Source organism: Aristolochia californica, unplaced genomic scaffold (assembly GCF_029961685.1).
Source record: "Aristolochia californica isolate CCGP_79_NKW_82.1479 unplaced genomic scaffold, dmAriCali1.0.hap1 SCAF_3, whole genome shotgun sequence".
In the NCBI taxonomy this organism is placed as follows: Eukaryota; Viridiplantae; Streptophyta; class Magnoliopsida; order Piperales; family Aristolochiaceae; genus Aristolochia; species Aristolochia californica.
This window is the reverse complement of record NW_027181992.1, coordinates 23071261-23096560: the sequence shown is the minus strand read 5'-3', so window position 1 is coordinate 23096560 and position 25300 is coordinate 23071261. Positions and strand designations below refer to the sequence as shown.

At 44.4% G+C, this 25300-nt stretch overlaps 2 pseudogenes; both read left to right on the top strand.

The window, feature by feature from the left end:
- The first annotated feature begins 18170 nt into the window (after positions 1-18170).
- LOC137959474 (heat shock 70 kDa protein 15-like) lies at positions 18171-19934 on the top strand (annotated as a pseudogene).
- Positions 19935-19967: 33 nt separating this feature from the next.
- On the top strand, positions 19968-21256 carry LOC137959473 (probable inactive purple acid phosphatase 27; annotated as a pseudogene).
- The last annotated feature ends 4044 nt before the right edge of the window (positions 21257-25300 follow it).

Here is a 25300-nt window from a genome sequence, read left to right as displayed (position 1 = left end):
TGAATAAAATATTCAAAAAATATCCCTATTAATAAATAATTCCAAAAATACCCCTCTTCTATGCCCTTAAACTGAAATAAAATAAAGTAAATTAAAGAAAAAACTAAAATAATAATGTTATTGCGTGCATAATATTTATTAATAGGGATATTTTTTGAATATTTTATTCATAGGGGTATTTTTGTAATATTTTATTAAACCCTAACAGGGTGAACCCTATTTAAGGGGTAAGAGTAATGAGAAAAAAAAATAGTTGCTATTCACGCAATAAAATTTCAACAGTGAAGAACATATTTTACACGGGAATAATCCCCAATTAAATACTATCACAGATCTTATTATAAGTCTAGGTAATAATCTGTTACAGTCCCAGATCTGACACAAGGGTTCTTTGGGAGGATCTGGGGTCTGCCACGGGTTACGGGTCTTCCAGGTATTACCGTAGGGATAGTAGGAAGACATGGAGAACGAAAACGAACGATCAAGCCAAAGGGAAGCTTGATACCCTAGAGCTCGTTGAGGAGAACTCTAAGTCTCTTTACGCTAGATTTAACCTAATTCTTAATATTTCAATGCTTTTCTTTTCTCATTACTCTTACCCCTTAAATAGGGTTCACCCTGTTAGGGTTTAATAAAATATTACAAAAATATCCCTATGAATAAAATATTCAAAAAATATCCCTATTAATAAATAATTCCAAAAATACCCCTGTGACCTAAAACTGAAATAAAATAAAGTAAATTAAAGAAAACACTAAAATAATAATGTTATTGTGTGCATAACATTACACCCCCTTGGAAGACAAGCTTGTCCTCAAGCTCGGAAGTTGTGTCTGTATGCCGACGTCTCCACCGGTGCTGAAGTAGCATCCGTGATAGGTATTACCTCCCCTCTGTTTGCCCTTTTTTTTTTTTTTTTTTTTTTTTTGGGGCCGGTCCGTTTTAACCTGGGTTGACTCGGTTCAGGAATCCCGGTCCGGCGTGCGACTCAGCGGACCGGGCCGATTAAATTTTCCTAAGTTAGGAAAATTTAAACGGGAGTCGTCTTCTTCCTTCGGCAGCTCCCGAACTCTGCGGCCGGCGGATCCTTTTCTCACGGCACCAACGAAGTCCGGCGATGGACGTCTCCTTCCTCTCTCCCGGCACCGTTGGAATCGCCTGATTTTTCGGTGGCGAATCGCAGCCCGTCGGGGCTTCGCCGCCTGGATAGTTTCTGAGACAGAGTGCTCTCGGAAACTTGTGAATCGTCGTTGCTCAGCCTTCCGGAACCGAGATCCCTTGCGGAAAAGTCACTTACGACGCCGACGAACTATCCTACTTCGCCAGTGGCGATGAGAAGCCCACTGGGGCTTCACCGCTTGGAATGTTTCCGAGACAGAGGGCTCTCAGAAAGTTTGCTGACGGACCCGAGGGACGCGACTGAGTCGCCTGCTACTCCGGTGGCAAATCGCACCACTTGGAGGCGAATCGTAGCCCTTGGAGGCATTTCGGGAGTTTTGCGCTTGCTCGGAGATTTTGAGTGCCGTCGAAATTTCCAGTGCCACCGTTTTTGGAATTTTGGAATCCCCAAATTCCGATGTTGTTGCCGCTGGTGTTCCTGGCCCTTGGCCTTTCTGCTCGTCTGAGGCAGCAGCTGCCTCTTCTACGCATATGCCATAATCGGAGATTCCAAGTCGTATGACCTTTTCTGTGGTAGCACGTGGCTCCCTTGCCGAACGTTCAATGGAAGCATCTAACCGCGCTGGTATTTCCTCCAATTCCTTACCCATAGCATTCCATCTTTCTTGGGATATACAATAACTCATTGTGTTCCCACTCTGATAAAAAATAAATTATTTTGCTCCTCTGCTTGGTTGATCTACTTTTGTAGTCCAGTGGGCTGACGCTGATACTGTGGTTGACGCTTGTGCATGGATGGAGACGACGGCACGAGCAAGCAGACCTACCTTCGAACTTGAGGGTAAACTTTTTCTCCAGGAGGGGAGTGATGTTATGGACTCCATAGCATCGAGAGTCACTGCTAGGCATAGGACTTAATTGATGTTAATCTCAGGTTAAGTTATTGGGCACTTTTGTAATTTTGTGTCAAGCTATTGGGCCAAGTTCTGGCCTACCTTGTATGTGTCCCTTCCTTCGTTTATAAGGAGGATGGAAATGTGAAATGAAGCAAGCATTAATCCAATTAGTTGTTAGCAAGATTGGATTCTCCCTTTTGAGGTCTAGGGTTGAGCTCCCTTCAAAGGCTCAAAACCTCACAACGATTCTTCACCTTCATCTTCTTCCTTCCTATGTTAGATCCCGGGCATAACATGGTGGGACCCACCATGAGGACGTAGGTCATCAAGAAGAATCCTAGAGGACTTGGGACACCAAGAAGAGTCCTCTCCCAAAGCAAACACGAGTTAAGGAATCAAGAAGCACAAGCTGAATTGATTTAGAAGACTTGAAGATCAAGTGGGACCCACAAAGATCTCACGATCTGACACTCTTATCAAGGTGCACTGGAGGATCATGAGGGGCCCACAAGGATAAGGCCACGAGCTGGCTTATCCCTTATAATCTCATGGGTAATAAAGGACTCCTAGTTCTACTCCAATTAGTCTTCTAGGAGTTCTAGTTTGAATAGACTTACTTATATTGAAGAGTTAGAGTTGGAATATAATTAGGATTGAATGACAAGTTGTATAAGGACTCTACCTCCTCCTCTAATATAAATAGAGGAGTTGTAATTTGGAATTAATAAAGTCACACATTCAATCCCGAGTTCGTTCTCTCTCTCCCTCTCCTTACTTGACGCAGCTCACCCTTTTATTTTTTATTTTTTCTCTTATCTATCGAGAGCTTTCCTCCCCTTTTATCATTTTTATTTCTTCTTTCTCTTGTTCGTGATCATGGAAAAGGGATCCTAAATTCTACATGGTATCAAAGCAACATATTTAGGATCCCTCGACAAAGGAATGCTCTAGAGAAGTGATGATCAACACCACTCAAAGAAGACTCTTGTATGAAGGAAGAACACTAGCAAGAGATTAGTGTTCAAAAATATTTTTTTTATGCTACTGGTTCTCGTTTTTAGATGATGACTCAAGGATGAATAGTTGAATGCTTTCATCTTATTATGTTATGAATATGCATGCCCCTCTATCTAGAAGGAGCTATCAAAACAGTTTTATCGGTTTGGAAATTTTGTTTGCCGAGACCAGTCTATACTCAGATTATTGATTTTTTTTCATGGGATAAGATTTCCATGATAATAGAAGATTGGTATTGAGCCTCTTATTAGTGGTTTTCTTAAGAAAAAAATTATTTAGCATTGATGCTATATTTATATATACCGAGTTGATTGAAGAAGTGCTACTTGGTGATATATTATTTGAAGTTTTTTGAAGACGAAGAGCCTATCATAGCTAATGAGAATATGAATATCAAAGGTGATATACTGAAAACTACCACCATACCCTTACGTGGGGTATCAAATTTTATGAGTTGGTCCACCTTGGTTAGGAGGTTTCTTAGAACCAAAGACCAACTTGGTCACCTCACTACCCCGAGGACCACCTATTGAAGAAGATGATATTTTTTATATGAAATGGCTGAAGAATGATACTTTGGTAATTGGTTGGCTAATAAATAGTGTGGAAGCACATGTCTCTAGTAATGTTATTCATCTTGACACTGCTAAACATATTTGGGAGACATGTACTAACTATATTCAAGCCCTGATACACTACCTAGACCCTATAGTTCTGGCAGAACAGATGATATTAAATGCACTCATTGTAAATTTCTGGGCCACACTATAGACTAGTTGTTATGGTCCCTAGCCATAGATCTAGTAACTCGGTGAAGTACTGAAGAATCCAACACGTTAAAAGGTTTTAAAACACTGTAAGGAATCAAGAATTTCGTCTCCAACCACTGTTCACGCAGGTAAATTGAAAAGGAGGTTCCTTTTCTCACGTATAGAATTAACCACTATTCATGCAGGTAAATTAAAACAGAATTCTAACCTGCTGAACTTAGAATAATAAAGTCTCAAGTTACCTCTTCGGAACTGCTCCTCTGCCCAGAATTCGAAACTCCTCCTCAGCCCAGAATTTGGAACTCCTCCTCAGCCCAGAATTCGGAACTCATCCTCTGCCCCTTTCCTGGTTTCGTGAGAATTCGGAACTCCTCCTTTGACCAGAAATTGGAACTCCTCCTCAGCCCAGAATTCGGAACTCATCCTCTGCCCCTTTCCTGGTTTCATGAGAATTCGGAACTCCTCCTTTGACCAGAAATTGGAACTCCTCCTCAGCCCAGAATTCGAAACTCATCCTCTGCCCAGAATTTGTAACTGCTCCTCTGCCCCTTTCCTGGTTCCGTGAGAAGATTAAGATTCTTCTTCTTGCTCGGGAAAAGGGAATTAAATCTCCTCTCTTTTTCTCTCATGATCACACCATGCTTCACCCAGAACTCACGTATCCAAGAACCGAACTAGGCTCTCGGCAAGGAACTCTAATTACCCTAATTTACTCTAAATTCGAACTTGCTTTATTTCTCCATCTTTACCCCTTAAATAGGGTAATTAACATCAACATAGGTTAGGGTTATTAAAACCCAATTCTACCCCTACCTTTAAGTCTTATTACAAATCAATAAAATTCAAAATTAAAAGCAACATAAATAATAAAGTAAAGTAGAAGACTCAGTGTTATTGAGTCCATAACATCATCCCCCCCCCCCCCCCCCCCCCCCCCGAAGCTAGGTAGACCTGGTGGAAGTTGTCGAGCCGCTCCCATGCTGCATAGTTGTGGTCGATTGCTGCCCAGGAATGGCATGCAGGGATATGTCCGGTGGTTCGTCCTCTATCATATCCTCTGTTACCTCGATATCCTCATCTTCAACCTTATCGATCAAAAACAATCTTTTGCACTGATGCCCAACCCGATATGGTTCATCACAGTTGTAACACAGATTCTTAGCCCGTCGTTCCGCCATCTCAGCACTTGTCAATTTTTTTTATTTAGGGAGGTGTAGGATGACTAGATCTCGGATCCCCTGTCAAGGTAATACCCGGGTTGTTTCTTGGAGGAATGCACTCCCCTTGCCCCGTGGATGGAGTGCTCCAATCCCCTGACCATGGAGGTCATCTGTGCAGTGCCTTCTGTCCCAGTTCTAAAGCACGAGCTATATTCATAGCGCTGGATAAGTTAATAGGTGCATAGAGCTCCACCTCAAGCTTTAACGCCTCAGTCAGGCTTGCTGTAAACAACGCAACTTGCTGATCCATTTCTACCATACTGTTGGCTCATGCTAATTTTTCTTGGAACAATTTTTGATATTGCTCCACAGCCCCAGTTTGGCATAACAAAACTAAATCTCCCAAAGGGTTGCTGTAAGCCGGAGGACCAAAACGGAGAGAGCACAGTCGCTTAAATTCATCCAAATCTACCACGTTGCTATCAACCTCAACTAGCTGGTACCAAAGTTGTGCTTCCCCTAGTAAGTGGAAAACAACCACGTTAACTTGGTCATAGGCTGGGACTCGCTGATGGCTAAATCTTTTTTGCACTGATACAACCATATCAAAGGGTCTTCTGACCCATTATTAGTAGGGCATTCCATTTTAGTTTACCTTGGAACAGTGTCTCCCCCCTGGTAGAAGTGTCCCCCCAGAATGAGGGGTCCTTGCTATCCCGAGAAACTCATGCACCTAGGAAATTCATCTCCCCCTCTGTTATACGAATGGTCCCCTCCTCTTTGATCTAGAATGAGAGGTACAATGCCTCCCCCCTGGTTGAGGTGTCCCTCAGAATGAAGGGTCTTTGCTAACCCGCGAAACTCGTGTGTTTAGTAAACTCATCTCCTCCTCTGATCTGCGAATGGTCCCTGGAATTGGGTTCTTGCCAGTGCTCAGACCAATCTCCATGCTATCCATCATTCCTTTCAAGGTTTCCAAACTGAGAGTGAACTTCTCCTCCAACGCAGCAAATTTCTTGCCAGTAATCAGACCAGTCTCCATGCTATCCATCCTTCCCTTCAAGGTCTCCATATCGATATATATTTTGGAGAACCTCTCTAGGATTGTATCAAATTTTCTTTCAATCAATTCAAAGTATTCATTGGTGCTTCTCTCTGCCGGGTTACCTTGCTCTAATTCCAAGTTGTTATGGTCCCTAGCCATGGATCTAGTAACTCGGTGAGGTACTGAGGAATCCAGCACGTCAAAAGGTTTTAAAACACCGTAAGGAAGCAAGAATTTCGTCTCCAACCACTGTTCACGCAGGTAAATTGAAAAGGAGGTTCCTTTTCTCATGTATAGAATTAACCACTATTTACGCAGGTAAATTAAAACATAATTCTAGCCTGCTGAACTTAGAAAAAATAAAGTCTCAAGTTACCTCTTTGAAACTGCTCCTCTGCCCAGAATTCGGAACTCCTCCTCTGTCCCTTTCCTGGTTCCGTGAGAAGATTAAGATCCTTCTTCTTGCTCAGGAAAAGGGAAATAAATCTCCTCTCTTTTTCTCTAACGATCACACCAGGCTTCACCCAAAACTCACGTATCCAAGAACCGAACTAGGCTCTTGACAAGGAACTCTAATTACCCTAATTTACTCTAATTTACTCTAAATTCCAACTTGCTTTATTTCTCCATCCTTACCCCTTAAATAGGGTAATTAACATCAACATAGGTTAGGGTTATAAAACCCAATTCTACCCCTACCTTTAAGTCTTATTACAAATCAATAAAATTCAAAATTAAAAGCAACATAAATAATAAAAGTAAAGTAGATGACTCAGTGTTATTGAGTCCATAACACCAGTGCCATTATAGGGGATGCACTTACTGTATAGATATGGCCACTATAAAGAAATATGCTATAAGGCTAATGACAAGTTAGATTCAACAAGAGCCAATCAAACCCTCATTAGTGAGCATCCCCCAACACCAGTTGCACAAAAAATTATTACTAAGGAAGAGTATGAATTATTTCAGAAAATAAAGACCATGTTAGGGTCTTCTCCTAGCCCCTCTGCCACGACTACTGCCACTACTGCTTTAGGTATGCTATCTGCCTCCTCTACATCCTAGATAATTGATTCAGGAGCCTCCGACCATCATACAGGTAACAAAACTTTATTACATTCTTTATCTCCGAGTCTTTCACACAAGTTTGTTACCATAGCTGACGGTTCTCAAACCAAAGTCCAAGGAAAGGGTTTCACTTCTGTCACCCCATCACTTCCGCTCAATGATATTCTTTTTGTTCCTTCCTTTCCTTTAAACTTGCTCTCTATTAGTCAGCTCACAAAATATTTTAATTGCTCGGTTACCTTCACACCTACTTCATGTGTTTTTCAGGATCTTATAACGAAGTAAGTGATTCGTGGAGGCCACGAACAAGGGGGGCTCTACTACTTGGATGTGTCAAAGATCAATATGGTGTCTACTACTGAGAATGAGACACGATTATGGCACAATCAGTTGGGACATCCTTCCATACAATATCTTCATCATATGTTTCCATCTCTTAAGATAAGATCAGAATTCAGTTGTGAGGTATGTCAGTTAAGTAAACATCAAAGGAGTACATACTCTCCTCGTCCAAAAGTCAAAAGTAACACTCCTTTTTCATTGATTCATACTAATGTTTGGGGGCCTTTGTGTGTCTCTAATATTTCTCAAACCAAATATTTTATCACTTTTATTGATGATTTCACTTGCACAACTTGGTTGTTTATTTTTAAGGACTGTTCTGAGATACCATCTATTTTTAAATCTTTTTATGCGATGGTACTTACACAATTTGGTCAGAAGATGAAAATCCTCCGGTCTGATAATGCCAAAGAGTATATTTCAAAAGACCTTGACTCCTTTTTTCAAGAGAATATCATTATCTATCAGACATCATGTGCCTACACTCCTCAACAAAACGGTGTAGCAGAACGGAAAAATTGTCATATTCTTGAGGTAGCTCGAGGTCTATTATATACCATGAAAGTTCCATATTTTTATTGGCCCCATGCTGTCCTTACAATGTGTTTTCTTATCAATCGTCTACCGTCTTCTTGGGAATAAATCCCCCATACTCTAAACTTTTTCCACATGATGATCCATTTGAATTACCATTGAAAGTCTTCGGTTGTCAATGTTTTGTTCATAATACTTTACCTAGACACAACAAACTTGACCCTAAATCTATAAAGTGTATCTTTTTCGGATACTCTCAAACACAAAAGGGTTATGTTTGTTATAGTCCCTCTTTGCAATGTTTATTTGTGTCCAAGGATGTAACATTCTTTGAAGACTCCTCATATTATTCTGATAGCGCTCCACCTGATATGTCATCAGTACCAAGTTCTCCTCGACTAGTTGTGCCTCGTGATACAAAGATTGTTCAGTCCCCAGAGACAGTGGCCGATACCACACCTGCCGAGATGTCGGATCTACTAGAGGTAAGTTCTTCATCACTTGTCGTTTTAGGTCCTGAATTTGATACTCGTCCAATTGCTATAAGAAAAGAATCTCGTTCATGCACTCAACCTTCCACTTCTCGTCCTATCTCCAATTTTGTGTCTCATCATTGCCTTTCACCTCTATGTTGTCAGTTTCTTTCTTCTATTTCGTCCATATTTGTTCCACAGTCATATCAGGAGGCTCTACAACATCCAGGGTGAAAGACAACAATGGATGAAGAGATGAAGACCCTTAATGATAATAACACATGGTCTCTGGTTCCACTACCTATAGATAAAAAACCCGTTGGTTGCAAGTGGATTTATACAGTAAAACATAATCCGGATGGGACCATTGCATGACTGAAGGCTCGACTAGTTGCAAAAGGTTACACTCAATGCTATGGCATTGATTATGATGAGACATTCTCTCCAGTGGCAAAAATTACATCGGTATGTATATTATTATCCTTGGTAGCTAATACTTCTTGGCCCATATATCAACTGGATGTTAAAAATGTATTTCTCAATGGTGATATCAAAGAAGAGATTTATATGCAACAACCACCTAGACATGTGGTTGAGGGGGAGTCAGTATGTCGCCTTAAAAAATCTCTATATGGGCAAAAGCAATCCCCACGGGCATGGTTTGAGAAATTTAGTCAAGCCATCATATGGGCAGGTTTTTACAAATGCTCTGCAGACCACTCAGTCTTTATTGAGAACACAACAAGAGGTAAGGTGATTCTAGCTATTTATGTTGATGATATTATTTTAACTGGGAGTGATTTTGAGGGCATTCAAAAATAAAAGAAAGAATATGTGCTGAATTCAAGACGAAGGATCTTGGATTACTGAAATACTTTTTGGGGATTGAGGTCTTACAATCCAAACATGGGATTATTCTATCCCAAAGAAAATACGCACTTGATCTACAAGAAGAAACATGTATGATGGGATACAAACCGATAGACACTCCTATGGATGCAAATACAAAATTATGTGGTGGCACTAGAGAAGATGTTGATATTGGCAAATATCAAAGGTTAGTGGCAGGATTTATTTACCTATGTGTAACGAGGCCAGATATTTCATATGCAGTAAGTATGGTAAGTCAGTACATGCACAAGCCACAACTTAGTCAATGGCAAGCACTTGAGAGGATACTACGTTATCTGAAAGGCGCTCCTGGAAGGGGGCTCGTCTATCAAAAACATGGTCACTTCAACATTGAGGGATTTGCAGATGCAGACTGGGCTAGATCCCCAGATGATAGAAAATCTACTTCTGGTTTTTGCACGATGGTTGGAGGAAAACTCGTGACATGGAAAAGAAAAAAGCAAAATGTAGTAGCATAGTCAAGTGCAGAAGCAGAATACAAAGCCATGGCACACACTGTAAGTGAACTTTTATGGATAAGGTCCCTTCTCATTGAATTGAGATTTTATAAAGAAGCTCCAATGGACCTATACTGTGATAACCAAGCAACAATACATATTGCATCGAATCCAGTCTTCCATGAGAGGACAAAGCACATTGAGGTCAATTGCCACTTTATACGAGAAAAATTCCAAGCTGGTCTCTTATCCCTAAAGCAAATCTCATCAAAAAATCAAGTTGCAGACATCCTCACCAAACCAGTCACTCACAAGATTATGTCTACTATTTGCAGCAAGCTAGGTGTTTATGACATCTTCTCACCCCCAACTTGAGGGAGAGTGTTACAATGTGGGGCCCACCATGGTGTTCGAGCTAGTGGGACCCAGCATGAGGACGTAGGTCATCAAGAAGAATCGTAGAGGACTTGGGACACCAAGAAGAGTCCTCTCCCAAAGCAAGCACGAGTTAAGGAATCAAGAAGCACAAGCTGAATTGATTTAGAAGACTTGAAGATCAAGTGGGACCCACAAAGAACACACGAGCTGGTACTCTTATCAAGGTGCGTTGGAGGATCATGAGGGGCCCACAAGCATAAGGCCACAAGCTGGGTTATCCCTTATAATCTCGTGGGTAATAAAGGACTCCTTGTTCTACTCCAATTAGTCTTCTAGGAATTCTAGTTTGAATAGACTTACTTATATTGAAGAGTTAGAGTTGGAATGTATTTAGGATTGAATGACAAGTTGTATAAGGACTCTACCTCCTCCTCTACTATAAATAGAGGAGTTGTAATTCAGAATTAATAAAGTCACACATTCAATCCCGAGCTGGTTCTCTCTCTTGCTCTCCTCACTTGACGAAGCTCACACATTTCTATTTTATTTTTTCTCTTCTCTACCGAGAGCTTTCTGCCCCTTTTCTCGTTTTTATTTCTTCTTTCTCTTGTTCGTGATCATGGAAAAGGGATCCTAAATTCAACATTCGTCTTTCATAAATCCAAGAATTTCACCTCTGACTATGAAATACGAATGCCCCCGACTACCCCTGTTAATCATTACAACGATCCCGAATGCCAATACAATAGTACCAAAATCCTATGATGTTATCCCATGCTAATGGCCCTGAGTTAAGTATGTATGTCTGCTGCTTCTAATAGGCTGGTCTTTTGGGTAGTATTGGCTAGGTGCTTAACATTTGGTATCAGAGCTAGCTCCCTCTTCGCGCGTTTGAATCCCGGAGGGGGTGACTGCGAAGGGGGCGACCTATGCGGAGGGGGCAACCTTGACAGAGTAGGCCACCACACGTGCGGAGGGGGCGACCTTGGCGGAGTAGGCCATCGCTAGAGTGGGCCATCGCAAGTGGGCCATAGTGGATGTCGGCCCGCAAAGGAGGGGTGAAATGTTATGGTCCTGGGTTAAGTTCCTATGTCTTCCACTCCTAACAAGCCGGTCTTTTGGGTAGTATTGGCTAAGTGCTTAACACAGCACCAGAGGCATGACCCAACCAATTAAGGCCAGGAGCACATCATCAGTAGAAGGGACGAGTCGACCTATGCACACCGCGAGGTAGACTGATCGACCCAACCCAAGGTTCAACTACGAGCTTTTTAACTGCAACAACTTAAATATATGCTATTGGACCTGGAATTACCGTGGCCGCTGGCACTAGACTTGCCCTCCAATGGATCCTCGTTAAGGGATTTAGATTGTACTCATTCCAATTACCAGACTCTGAGAGCCCGGTATTGTTATTTATTGTCACTACCTCCCAGTGTCCGGAGTGGGTAATTTGCATGCCTGCTTCCTTCCTTGGATGTGGTAGCCGTTTCTCAGGTTCCCTCTCTGGAATCGAACCCTAATTCTCCACCACCCGTCACCACCATGGTAGGCCCCTTTCCTACCATCGAAAGTGTATAGGGCAGACATTTGAATGATGCGTCCCCAGCACAAGAGCCATGCGATCCGTCGAGTTATCATAAATCATCAAAAGAATAGGCAAAGCCCGCATTGACATTTTATGTAATAAATGCATCCCTTCCAGAAGTTGGGGTTTGGTGCATGTATTAGCTCTATGTAGTGCACCTAGCCAATACTACCCAAAAGAAAGGTAATTTAGGAGTGGAAGATATAGGTACATAACCCAGGACCCTAACAGTATACCCCTCGCCTTGAGCCGACGCCCACGACAGCTCAAGACTAAGCAACGAAACGTTCGGGTGGGGTCTACGGCCCACACCGTAGCCAGAATGCACAGCGAAACGGGCCCAACCTGGGTTACGTTACCTGGTGTTTCCCCCGGACCTACCTGTATTTAAATCCAGCCTCCGCGCACCCCCGTGCCCAAGGGGAATCGAACTCATGATGCAATGCCTGCTCTAATACCAAATGTAGTACACCTAGCCAATACTACCCAAAAGACTAGTCCTTTAGGAGCGGAAGACATAGGTACATAACCCAAGACCCTAACACTCTAGAATTACTACGGTTATCCGAGTAGCAAGTACCATCAAACAAACTATAATTGATTTAATGAGCCATTCATAGTTTCACTGTCTGATTCATACTTACACATACATGGCTTAATCTTTGAGACAAGTATATGACTGCTGGCAGGATCAACCAGGTAGCATCCATCAGCAACCTTGTTGCTGCAACCCGACTGGAACTCCACAAATATGAAGGGCCACAAGGCATCGACGATCCAGTCCCCACCACGAACCTATCAAGTTGGTCCAAAGGCGGGTTGCAAACCAAATCGTATGACCAAAATACCACGTCAAGGTCGCAAACAAGGAACCAAAAATCCCTCCAATTATGCAAATAGCAATCGAGGGGACCACCGTTCGGCTTGTTGAGGGTGGTGCACATGCGATTGGCGACTCGAGCGGTCGGGAGCACCACATGGGAAAATCCAACATTCGCCACTCACATGTGTCGCGGTCCGCACGCATGGAGCACCGACCCACGCATGACCTAGAAGCACGACACAGAAGCAAACCGGGCGAGCAAGACAATGTCAGGAGACGTTGCACCGTACGGCCCCGTAAAAGAACGTGCAAACAAGAGAGAGCGACCAGAAGGAACACGAGATGCGAACACAAGTACGATGAGGGCAGAAAGCAACCGGGGGCAATAGATACATTAAAGTGGCCAAGAGCGGCACATGTCTGGGAAAATGGGCAAGAAGCTGTAACTCGCCTAAACAAAGGAGGTCGTAAAAATCCCCATGTGGATGAGGTTTCACCAAAGTACCATTACCATCATGCGTGGGAACTTGAAGAAACGACACATGGCCAACACAGGAGCAGCAAGGGGCACGGATTAAGGTAGGCAGTAGGAATCAAACAACCCGGCGCCCTGGGGGCAACGGTGACAAGGGACTGGGAACTCTTTTCGAGGAGGGCAATAGGTGCCTTGGAGCAAAACAAACATGAAAGGGGACGAGGAAGGGGCACAGGTGCACCAAAATTGGCACCATGTAGTAGAGCTCGCCTGCAAGGAAAGGCAACAAAACCCACACACATAGGAGGTTTCGTCAAAATGTCAACGAGAAGGCACGTGCACCCACCTTGTCTTCACCAACGAACATGACTACAGACACAGACAAGGACACAAAACATGCATCGGGCGAAGAGGGGCATACGTGCGCACGAGACACGAAAAATGGGGATCACCTACCTCGACGGGCGCCAAAACCTGATCGGCAAGGAGATTTTGCCAAAGTGTCTGTATTGTCACACAAGGGTGACACATGAGCGCCTGGCTTTCTAGCGCACACAGAGGGCCTGCCCCCGTGCCTGTGCACACTTGGCCTGTAGCCATCATGCGCATGCTTGGCCAACCGCACATGCATTCAGACTTGGCAAGCAGCTTGTGCCCGTGCGCGTTACGGCTGCCGCCCATGGGCACGCGCTTAGCCTTTTGCCATTGTGCGCACGCTTGGCCAACCGCTCACGCACTCAGACTCGGCAAGCCGCTTGTGTCCGTGCGCGTTACGGCTGCCGCCCGTGGGCACGCGCTTAGCCTTTTGTCATTGTGCGTACGCTTGGCCAACCGCTCACGCACTCAGACTTGGCAAGACGCTTGTGCCCGTGCGTGTTACGGCTGCCGCCCATGGGCACGAGCTTAGCCTTTTGCCATTGTGCGCACGCTTGGCCAGCCGCCCGAGCACCCTCGCTTGGCCAGCCACCAGCGCATGCTTAGTTTTTGCATGCCACCCATGCGCCAACACGTGGTAGCTTTGCATACCAGACGTGCGCGCCCAGGCAACCTAGTGTCTTGGGGGCATTTGTGTTTGGGTAATGGGGCCCATTGTTCGAGGAGGGTAGTGGCGCCCAGGAGGGGACGATAGGTGGTCACTCGGGTCCAGCGAGATGGGACGAGTGCATGGCTTGCCATTGCGTGCACACGTGAACACGAACAAAAAAAAAGAGAAAGAGGGGCATATGCACAAGCGACAAGAAAAAAAGGGGATCACCTACCTAGGTGGGCGTAAAAATCCCGTAGGCCAGGAGGTTTCACCAAAGTGTCTTTACTGTCACACAGGGATGATAGCACTGAGCATGGCCTACCGCCGCGAGTGCAGGGGCTTACGAAAGCTCACCGTGGTGTCATGGGTGCCTTGCGGCATGGGCGCTTGGGGTGGAATGGGGCCCAAGAGCTTGGTAACCTGGCAGCATGGGGGCCTAGGCACCTGGCTGCCAGATGGCAACGGTGCACGAGGCTGGAGGCCCACTATTCAGGCAAGGCAGTAGACACCAGGGGGCACACGAACATGAAAGGGGACAAGAGTGGGCAATGGTCCACCGAGACAAGCCATGCACACGGCTCATGTTTTCTGACATGCATGAATGCTGATGCGTACAAGGACAAGGACGGCAAGCATGCGAGTGTGTTGTCAAAGTGGGACATGCACAATGGAACGCGAAAAAGGGGTCACCTACCTAGGCAAGAGAAAAAAATTCGCTTTGGCCACGAGGTTTGACCAAAGTGTCTGTACTATCACAAGGCTCGCACGTGGGCAATCCCATCACGGGCCAAGACCCCTTCCCAGGCATGGGCACACACCAGGCACCATGCCCCCACCCTGTGTGCACATGCCAGGCACCACGCCCACATGCGCGCGCCTGCCCTCTGCCCTGCCTATGCGTGCCTGCACGCCATGGCGCCTTTTCGAATGTTCGCATGTGAGCCTGGCCTCCTAGCCACATGTTCGAATGTTCAAATATTCGTCTGGGCGCCTGTGCGCCTGGGCCCTTGGGCTGCTTGGGAGCATCTCTACTCGAGCCTAAGGGGCCTTCGGGGCATGGAGCTCCCTGGTTGAGTTTTTTTCCATGGGACCAAGTGTCGCATTTCATGTCTTTACGTTCTCGTTCCTTCAAGGTCTGCCCCCTGAGCTGAATCAAACAATGTGTCAAGCGTGGCAGGTGAAGGTGGATGGGTAGGGTCGGAGGGGCAGCAGATGGCTTCTGGTGGAGGTGGCCATGCTTCACGTGCTGCTTCCTTGCCAATGCAGGGATGCCAATGGCCTCTACACTGCAAGACGTGTAGGCGGATTGACTCATCGCATCACCATTGAAATTGGATTTACACAAGGTAAAGCACTTGCCTTTCGTTGGTTATTTAGGGGAACCCAAACATGTCCGCGTTGAAATATTGATTTCAAATCAAGTTCCAAATTGGTGGATTTTGTAAAAGGTAGAGGTGATGCCATACGCATAATGGAAAGGGACTCATAAAAACGGTTGAGGAAAATAGAGCTTATGACGTTCAGGCATGTCATTTTTGGGTTCGCCCCCTGACCCGCTCTGAGAAGGCAGTAGTAGCCGTCTCGTTCAAAAGCTCGCCGTAAGAACTATGAGTAGACATCACAGTGGGCGGGTCGTGGAATCCAAATCTCGGGCATTAAATGACTTGGGTCGAGTTATTCGGGTCGCCGACAACCCCGTTCGCAAAAATCGCTGGTTCCCTAGGGGGTGTGGCGGATGAATGAATCGGTGCAACATGGGGCTGAATGTCAATGGATCATGGCAGCAGAGCCACTCTGCCACTTACAATACCCTGTCGCGTATTTGAGTCATCTGCAAAGTATTCAAGCCACTGTTCGTTTAGAACTACGATTCAAGGAATTGACACGGGCCCATGGGAGCCGGGTGGCACCTACTGCGGGTCTGCAAGCAAGCGGCAATGGTGGCGTCGGTCTAGCTTGGATTCTGACTTAGAGGCATTCAGTCATAATCCAACACATGGTAGCTTCGCACCACTGGCTTACAACCAAGCGCGATGACCAATTGTGTGAATCAATGGTTCCTCTCATACTAGGTTGAATTACTATCGCGGCACAGTCATCAGTAGGGTAAAACTAACCTATCTCATGACGGTCTAAACCCAACTCATGTTCCCTATTGGTGGGTGAACAATCCAATACTTGGTGAATTATGCTTCATAATGATAGGAAGAGCCAACATCGAAGGAACAAAAAGCAATGTCGCTATGAACGCTTGGCTGCCACAAGCCAGTTATCCATGTGGTAACGTTTCTGACACCTCTAGCTTCAAATTTCAAAGGTCTAAAGAATCGATATGCCACACTTTCATGGTTTGTATTCGTATTGGAAATCAGAATCAAACTAGCTTTTACCCTTTTGTTCCACACAAGATTTTTGTTCTCGTTGAGATCGCCTTAGGACACCTATGTTATCTTTTAGCAGTGTGCCGCCCCAGCCAACCTTCCCACCTGACAATGTCTTCCACTTGGATCGGCTTGTTGGGGTGAGCCTTGGAACCAAAAGGAGGGGCAATGCCCTGCCTCTGACTCACGGAATAAGTAAACTAACATTAAAATTTGTGGTATTTCACTTGCGCCGCTGAAGCGGCTCCCACTTATCCTACACCTCTCAAGTCATTTCACAAAGTCGGAGTGGAGTCAAGCTCAACGGGGTCTTCTTTCCCCGTTGATTCTACCAAACCCGTTACCTTGGCTGTGGTTTTGCTAGATAGTAGACAGGGATAGTGGGAATCTCGTTAATCCATTCATGCATGTCACTAATTATATGACGAGGCATTTGGCTACCTTAAGAGAGTCATAGTTATGTGCTTGGTTTAATTTCTTCACTTTGACATTCAGAGCACTGGGCAAAAATCACATTGTGTGTGCATCCATAGGGACCATCACAATGCTTTGTTTTAATTAAATAGTCTGATTCCCCTTGTCTGTACCAGTTCTGAGTCAACTGTTTGATGCCCGGGGAAGGCCCCCGAGGGGGTCCTTTTTATTCTGACCCCCGACAAGCATGAGACGACCCCACTCTCACCACATGTGCAGTTCGAGCAGTCCATTGCCGATGGGTTCGGGACTGGGACCCCCGTGCCCAGCCCTTAGAGCCAATCCTTTTCCTGAAGTTACGGATCCATTTTGCCGACTTCCCTTGCCTACATTGTTTCATTGACCAGAGGTTGTTCACCTTGGAGACCTGATGCGGTTATGAGTATGTTATGCATGCAATAACATTAATATTTCAGTGATTTTATTTAATTTACATAATTTTATTTCAGTTTTAGGCCAAATGGGTATTTTTGTAATATTTTATCTTATTTAAGGGGTAAGAGTAATGAGAAAGGAAAACATTGATTTTAGGTTAATTTTAGGTTAAACAGGCTTAGAGTTCTCCTCAACGAGTTCTAGGGTTTTCAAGCTTCCCTTTGGCTTGATCTTCGTCTTCCTCTCCATGTCTCCCTACGATTCCACATGGTCTCCCTACAATAACCCGTGGCAGATCTGAAACCGTTATGAATCTTTGTGTTAGATCCGGGATCGTAACAACTGGTATCAGAGCGGTAACACAATTGGGTTATTCTCTATTCCAAAATGAAATTATTATCCTGCACGAGGTATGCGATTCAATGGAAAAAGTATGCAAAGGATTGGGAGAAGTGAAAGAATCATTGCAGGAGGGAATGGGTAGAACTTCTATTAAAATTTCTGTTCTAAAGAGGGATATTGATGCCATAGAAAAGAAGGTCATACGACTTGAAATCTCCGAGCAAGACGTACACACAGAAGGGAAAGCAGCAGAAGTTGTCTCAGATGGGAAAACAGGCCATGGGCCAGAAAAATTAAAAATTTTGTCTTGTTTACCAGCCGAAGTCCCTGCAGAAGATTTGGGTGCGACCTCAAATCCGGACGGGCAGAAAGGTCATGCTTCAGAAAAATTCAAGATTTCCACACAAAGAAATCCAAAGCCAAACAGCGACAATGAAGATTGGGGAAATCGGAGGGGTATGCTGCCAAAACCCCGTCAGTAAGGGTTGATTTGGGTTCGACCTCAAAAAACCCTTCCTCGTGGCCAGCAGAATGTCTCCCAGCATAGGAGAAGGTAATATTGCCAATGATTCCTCTGACAAGGAGGTGTTTTCAAGAGCCCTCTATCTCGAAAAATCCCCAAGAGGCGAAGCCCCAAAGGGCTTCCCTTCGCCACCGGACACGGAGGACGCTCCATCGGCGCCATCAGAAGCAAGTCCGGAGGGAAGTGACTTCCGGCCACCACCTAGCATTGTCAATCCAGCTCTCGGCAGGCCAGGGAGGAACCCACTTCAACGTATTTTGGTGTAAGCTTCTGGAATGCCATCAAAATTTATGTCTACTTGATTTGTACACGGTGGTGAAGGGCCTCCAAGGGGCTGAGTAGCAACAACGCTGATCGAAAGTTGGGGACGAAGGTTCTCTGTGTCGTGAAGAAAAGAAACAGTGCCACAGTGATGGAATTTCGGCCTGGGTGTATGCATTTCGAGACAAAATTTTCCGGAGGAAGTCAGGTTCTATTGAAATAATTTTTTTGGGACGTCTGAATTTTTTTTTCTGGTGGCTTTGGTTTTTTGTGGATGAGCACAGTACCTGTGCATCTATTCGTTGTCAAACTGACATAGTATGGCTTAATTTTTTTCTTTTTCAATGATGTACGTAAGCGTGCAACCACTGTTGTGGTTTGTTTTGGATAGAAACAGTGTTTTGTGGGCACGGTTGGAGCTGCCTCTTTTATCATGAATCCGAAGAACTCTATTTCTCAACTCAAACACCTTATGGGCAGAAAGTTCTCTGATCCTGAGATCCAGTTTGATCTTCATTCTTTGGCTTAGTCAATAACCGAAGGCCCCGATGGTTTACCTCTTTTTCCTGCTAGATATCTAGGGGAAATGTGGACTTTTACCCCAACACAAATTTTAGGAATGGTTCCTTCAAATCTTAACAGTATAGAAGAGAAGAATCTGAATGCTGCAGTAGTAGATTGTTGTATTGGAATTCCTGTCTATTTCACTGACCTTCCAAGGAGAACTGTTTTGGACGCAGCTTCTATTGCTGGCCTTCATCCTTTGAGGTTAATTCAGGAAACCACTGCAAAAGCTTTGGCGTATGGAATCTATAAGAGGGACTCACCTAAAAATGATCAGTTATATGTTTCTTTTGTGGATGTTGGTCATGCCAGCATGCCAACATGCATTATGGGATTAATAAAACATTAGCTCAAGATAGCACATGCATTAGATAGTTCTCTTAGTGGAAGAGACTTTGATGAAGTTCTGTTCCGACACTTTGCTACAAAATTTAAGGAGTATAAGATTGATGTTTATCAGATTGCTTGGGATTGCACAACTTCGTGCTGCATATGACAAGCTGAAGAAGGTTTTGAGGGTAAACCCAAAGGCACCTCTTAATATTGAATGTTTGATGGATGAGAAGGATGTAAAGGGATTCATTGAAAGGGATGAATTTGAGAAAATTAGTGTTCCTATTTTGGAGAGGGTTAAGGGCCAGCTTGAAAAGGCCTTGTTGGAAGCTGGACTTACTATTAAAAAAATTAATTCTATTGAAGTAGTAGGATCAGGATCTCATATTCCAGCGATTATTAGTCTAATAACCGAGTTTTGTGGAAATGAGCCAAGGCGTACTATAAATGCTAGTGAGTGTGTTGCCCGCGGGTGTACACTTCCATGTGCTATTCTTAGTCCAATGTTTATAGTCAGCAAATTTTAGGACAATAAGCGTTTCCCATATTCACTTGCTTTGTCCTGGAAAGGGTTTGGCCCTGATTCTACACAACTCCAGCAAGTGGAAGACTAGCTGTATGAAGATGGTGAAGATGAGATCAAGGGAATGTATGTTGCCCAGCTTGAGAAGATGGCAACCCAGCAGGAGAGGAGACAGTATAGGCCTGCATGTGGGAAATTCAATTTTGTTCTGGAGGCTCCTATTCATAGTTCACAAGACACCAATCACGTGCCTCTGCTCAGTGCCACAATCGGCTTGGCCAACTACAATGCTGCTTTTGATATGTTTGTGCCTGGAATTGCATAAGGGAAGTCTTGGAATGAGATGACAGTAACTTGGACTAGCGGATACAGTATGAATGAAGCAAAACCTTTTGTTGAATGGGGTAGAGAAGGAGGAGATCAAGTTCGTTCCCTAGCTGGGACCCTGACATTCAGTCGTAACAGCATGTGTCGTGCACCAGCACGGACAGTTGGCTGGCGGGATCCAGGATTCATACATACAAGCTTTCTAAAAGTTTTGTGGCCACATGTTGTATACATTTACAAGTTGGGACATAAACTATCTAATGGATCATATGACTGGAGCCAGACCTATCATTTTAAAGTATCTCCTTTCCCTGGCCAGGACTCTCTTCAACGTATAATCATATTTGGTGATATGGGAAAGGCAGAATGTGATGATTCAAATGAGTACCACAATTATCAACCAGGCTCTCTGAATACTACCGATCAGCTTTTCCATGATGTGAATAATTACGACATAGTTGTCCATATTGGAGATATGCCTTATGCAAATGGATATATCTCGCAGTGGGACCAGTTTACTGCACAAGTGTGCCTATTGCTTCTGTTCCATATATGACAGCGAGTGGTAACCATGAATGCAACTGGCTAGGATCTGGTTCCTTCTATGGCAATACAGATTCTGGTGGAGAATTAGTGTTGTAGCTGAAATGATGTATGATGTTACTGCTAAAAATCGGGCCAACTATTGGTACTCAACAGATTATGGAATGTTCCGCTTTTGTGTAGCTAATACTGAACATGATTCGAGGGAAGGGACCGAGCAGTATCAACTTATTGAAGTATGCTTTGCATCAGTAGACAGACGTACACAACCATGGCTTATCTTCCTTGCACATAGGGTTTTGGGGTACTCTTCAAATAGTTGGTATGCCCAGGAGGGATCTTTCGAAGAACCTAGGGGGAGGGAAAGTCTTCAACTATTAAAGAACATGTCCAATCTACCAGAACATCTGTACGAACAAAGAGAAATACACCTACATCGGTCCCTTGAATGGCACAATTCATATAGTTTCCAGAGGGGGAGACGTCAGCATACAGACCTTACTTTTGAGTTTGGGGACAAGCTCGTTTTTCCAGGGGGTGTAATGTTATGCACATAATAACATTAATATTTAATTTACATTATTTTATTTCAGTTTTAGGTCACATGGGTATTTTTGGAATATTTCAATTATAGGGCTTTTTTTGTAATATTTTATCTTAAACCCTAAAAGGGTGAACCCTATTTAAGGGGTAAGAGTAATGAGAAAGGAAAGCATTGATTTTAGGTTAACTTTAGGTTAAACAGGCTTAGAGTTCTCCTCAACGATCTCTAGGGTTTTCAAGCTTCCCTTTGGCTTGATCTTCGTCTTCCTCTCCATGTCTCTCTACGATTCCACGTAATCTCCCTACAATAACCCGTGGCAGATCTAGGACCGTTACAATCCTTGTGTCAGATCCGGGACCGTAACAGAGTATGACCGGGCATGGGCGGTACTCGGTCCTCCGGATTTTCAAGGGCCGCCGAGGGCGCACCAGACACCATGCAATGTGCGGTTCTCTTCCAGCCGTTGGACCCTACCTCTGGCTAAGCCGTTTATAGGGTGGACAGGCTATTAAACAAAAAAGATAACTCTTCCCAAGGCCCCTGTCAATGTCTCTAGACTCCCTAACATTACCATCAGCATCCACGTCCCGGTTTAAGAATTTTAACCTGATTCCCTTTCGAGGTTTGCATGACGTACGCCATCTTACGAACTTCCCCTGTCTCTTAGGATCGACTAACCCATGTGCAATTGCCATTCACATGGAACCTGTTAGGATCTTCCCGAGCCATGGATCGTGTCACCCTTCTTCCTTTTCTTCCCTCTAGATTGGATATTGACGCTAGGAGAGAAGCTCTATTTCTTGAACGTGGAATGGTGATGACGGAATACAGATGATTGAGCTGTGAAGGAAGCTCGACCTAGACCTCTGAGGGAGAATTTGACCTGTCTAAACTATATTTCTCAATGCTTAATCTTCATTCCTCTTGTCATTCCAATAAATAGGTTTGGGGACAAAAATACAAGTTAGACCCGTGGGTCCATTGGTTCACGCCAATTTACATCCAAACCAAACCAAACCAAATTGAAATACATGAAAAGGGAAATAACATAATTCAATTCCTATGCCTGTTGATAACTCGGGATGCTATGGAGTCCATAACATCACCACCCTCCTAGAGAAAGAGGTTGTCCTCAAGCTCGAAAGTGGGGTATAGAACCCCTGAAAGCAGCTAAGGGCTCCCATGTAGTGTCCATTGGGGTTAGCATCCGCCCACTGCACTGGTACCTCCCAATCGCCTTGTATACGATGAGCCTGCAACACTTGCACGGGAGTAGAAAGGACGCATCCCTCATGTTGTGGGGGTAGAGGGGTGTGCAGTAATGGGGAGTCTCCCTAGAAGGCCTTCAGTTGGGAGACATGAAACACATTGTGAATCTTGGCCTCGGGTGGAAGTTGCAAGCGATAGGCGACTGTGCCAATGCGGTCCAATACCTGAAAGGGACCATAATATTTCGGAGAGAGCTTGTGGCATTTGGAGGCTGTCAGTTAAAGCTACTTGTAATGTGGGAGATGCAGCCATACATAATCTCCAAGAGAAAAGAATACTTACCGGTGATTCTTATCATAATATAATTTCATAGTATTCTGAGGCTCCTAGAGATGAGTGCACACCTCACTGAGCATGGTGTCCCTTTCTGCTAAAGCCTGATCCAAGGTGGCGACCTTGGATGCACCTGGTTCATACGATAAAAGTTGAGGTGGATCTCTGCCAAATATGACCTTGAACGGAGTAGTTCCGAGTGCGCTGTGGTAGGATGTGTTATAACAAAATTCTGCCCAAGTTTTAGGTTCTTCCCGAGCCATGGATCGAGTCACCCTTCTTTCCTCTTTTCCCTCCATGGATGCTCTTGACGCTGAATTCTTGTTTCTGGAATGTGGAATGATGGAAATCAAATCGAACGAAGGAGCTTTGAGGAAGCTCAACTGGACCTCAGAGGGAGAATCCGACCTAGACCTTTGAGGGAGAATCTGACCTATTTAATCTAATTTTCTCAATACTTAATTTTTCCTTCCCTTGACGTCCCCCTAAATAGGGTTGAGGACGAAATTACAAAGGTGACCCATAGGTCAAGTGGTTCACGCCACATTACATCTAAACCAACCCAAAGTAAACCAAACCAAATGAAATTACATGAAAAATAAATTGACATAATTTAATTCCTATGCCTATGGATAACTCGTGATGCTATGGAGTCCATAACATCACCCCCTCTTGGAGAAAGAGCTTGTCCTCAAGCTCGAAGTATGGGGAGAGGGTGCGAAACGTAGCTAATGGCTCCCATGTCATGTCACTGGGATCAGCATCTGCCCATTGCACTAGGATCTCCCAATCACCCTGAATGCAATGAGCCTATAATACTTGTGCTGGAGTAGAAAGGACACATCCCTCATGTAGTGGGGGCAGCGGTGTGTGCAGCAAGGGAGAATCACCTTGGAAGGCCTTCAGTTGGGAGACATGAAACACATTGTGAATCCCATATACTACTGCTCAGGTCGCTCAATTATTGATGGACAACATTGTCCGATTACACAGAATTCCCTCATCCATTATCAGTGACAGGGATGCCATTTTTACCAGTATCTTTTGGAAGGAATTATTCAAATTACAGGGCACCCAATTGGTATTTTTGTCTGCATATCATTCACAAACGGATGAACAAACAGAGGTCATCAATCGCACGATTGAAATGTATCTTTGTTGTTTTGTGGGGGACGCAACTAGATGGTGGGTGAAATGGCTTTAATGGGCAGAATTTTGCTATAACACATCTTACCACACAGCACCTGGAACTACACCTTTTAGGGTAGTTTATGACAGAGATCCACCTCGTTTGTTACTATATGAACCTAGGGCATCCAAAGTCATCACTTTGGACCAAGCGTTAGCTGAAAGAGACGCTATGCTCACTGAGGTACGTACTCATCTACAGGAGGCCCAACACTCTATGAAACGCTATTATGATAAGAAGCACCGGGAGGTATCTTATTTCCCTGGAGACTATGTGTGGTTAAAGCTTCAACACTATCGCCAGTTGTCCTTGACTGCATCCAAGTGCCATAAGCTGTCTCCAAAATATTATGGTCCATTTCAGGTGTTGGACAAAATTGGGCCCGTGGCATACTGCTTGCAGCTACCACCGAAATCAAAGATCCATAATGTATTTCACGTCTCCCAATTGAAGCCCTTCCAGGGTGACTCGCCCCTACTGTACACTCCACTGCCGCCACTACAAGAGGGCAGAGTCCTTTCTATTCCAGTTCAGGTGGTAAAAGCATGCCACATTCAAGGTGATAGGAAAATTCTTGTCCAGTGGGCAGATGCCGATCCCAGTGACATCACATGGGAGCCGTTATTAGCATTTTGACTCTTATATCCTTCCTTCGAGCTTGAGGACATGCTCTTTCTCCAGGAGGGGAGGTGATGTTATGGATTCTATAGCATCACGAGTTACCAACAGGTGTAGGAATTAATGAATGTGTTTTTCAATTTCCATGTAATTGTTTTTGGTTTGGTTTTGTCTTTGGTTTGGGTTGGTTTAGCATTTATTGGTTTGAACCATTGACCCAAGGGGTCTTTTGTGTTTTGGGCATCCTCAACCATATTTAAGGGGACGGCTAGGGTAATGAGAGATATGAATTGAGTCTACTTTAGCTATAGTAAATTAGATAAACAGGTCAAGAGCTCCTTCAAGCTCTCTCCCATTTTTCCCCAATTCTCCTTTCCGAAATTCAGTCTCCATCATTCCATCATTCCATCTCAACGTCAAGTAAGGTAATGGAAGGAAGAGAAGAGAGGAGGGTGACAAGATCCATGGATCGTGAGGATCTTAACAGTTTGTCCTCGAGCTCGAAAGGAAGGGTAGAGAAGTCAAAATGCTGATAATGGCTCCCATGTCATGTCACTAGGGTCTACATCTGCCCACTGAATGAGAATTTCCCAATCGCCTTGAATGTGGCGTGCTTTCAATACTTGAGCTGGAGTAGAAAAGACTCTGCCCTCATGGAGTGGCGGCAAAGGTGTGTGAAGTAAGGGCTAGTCAC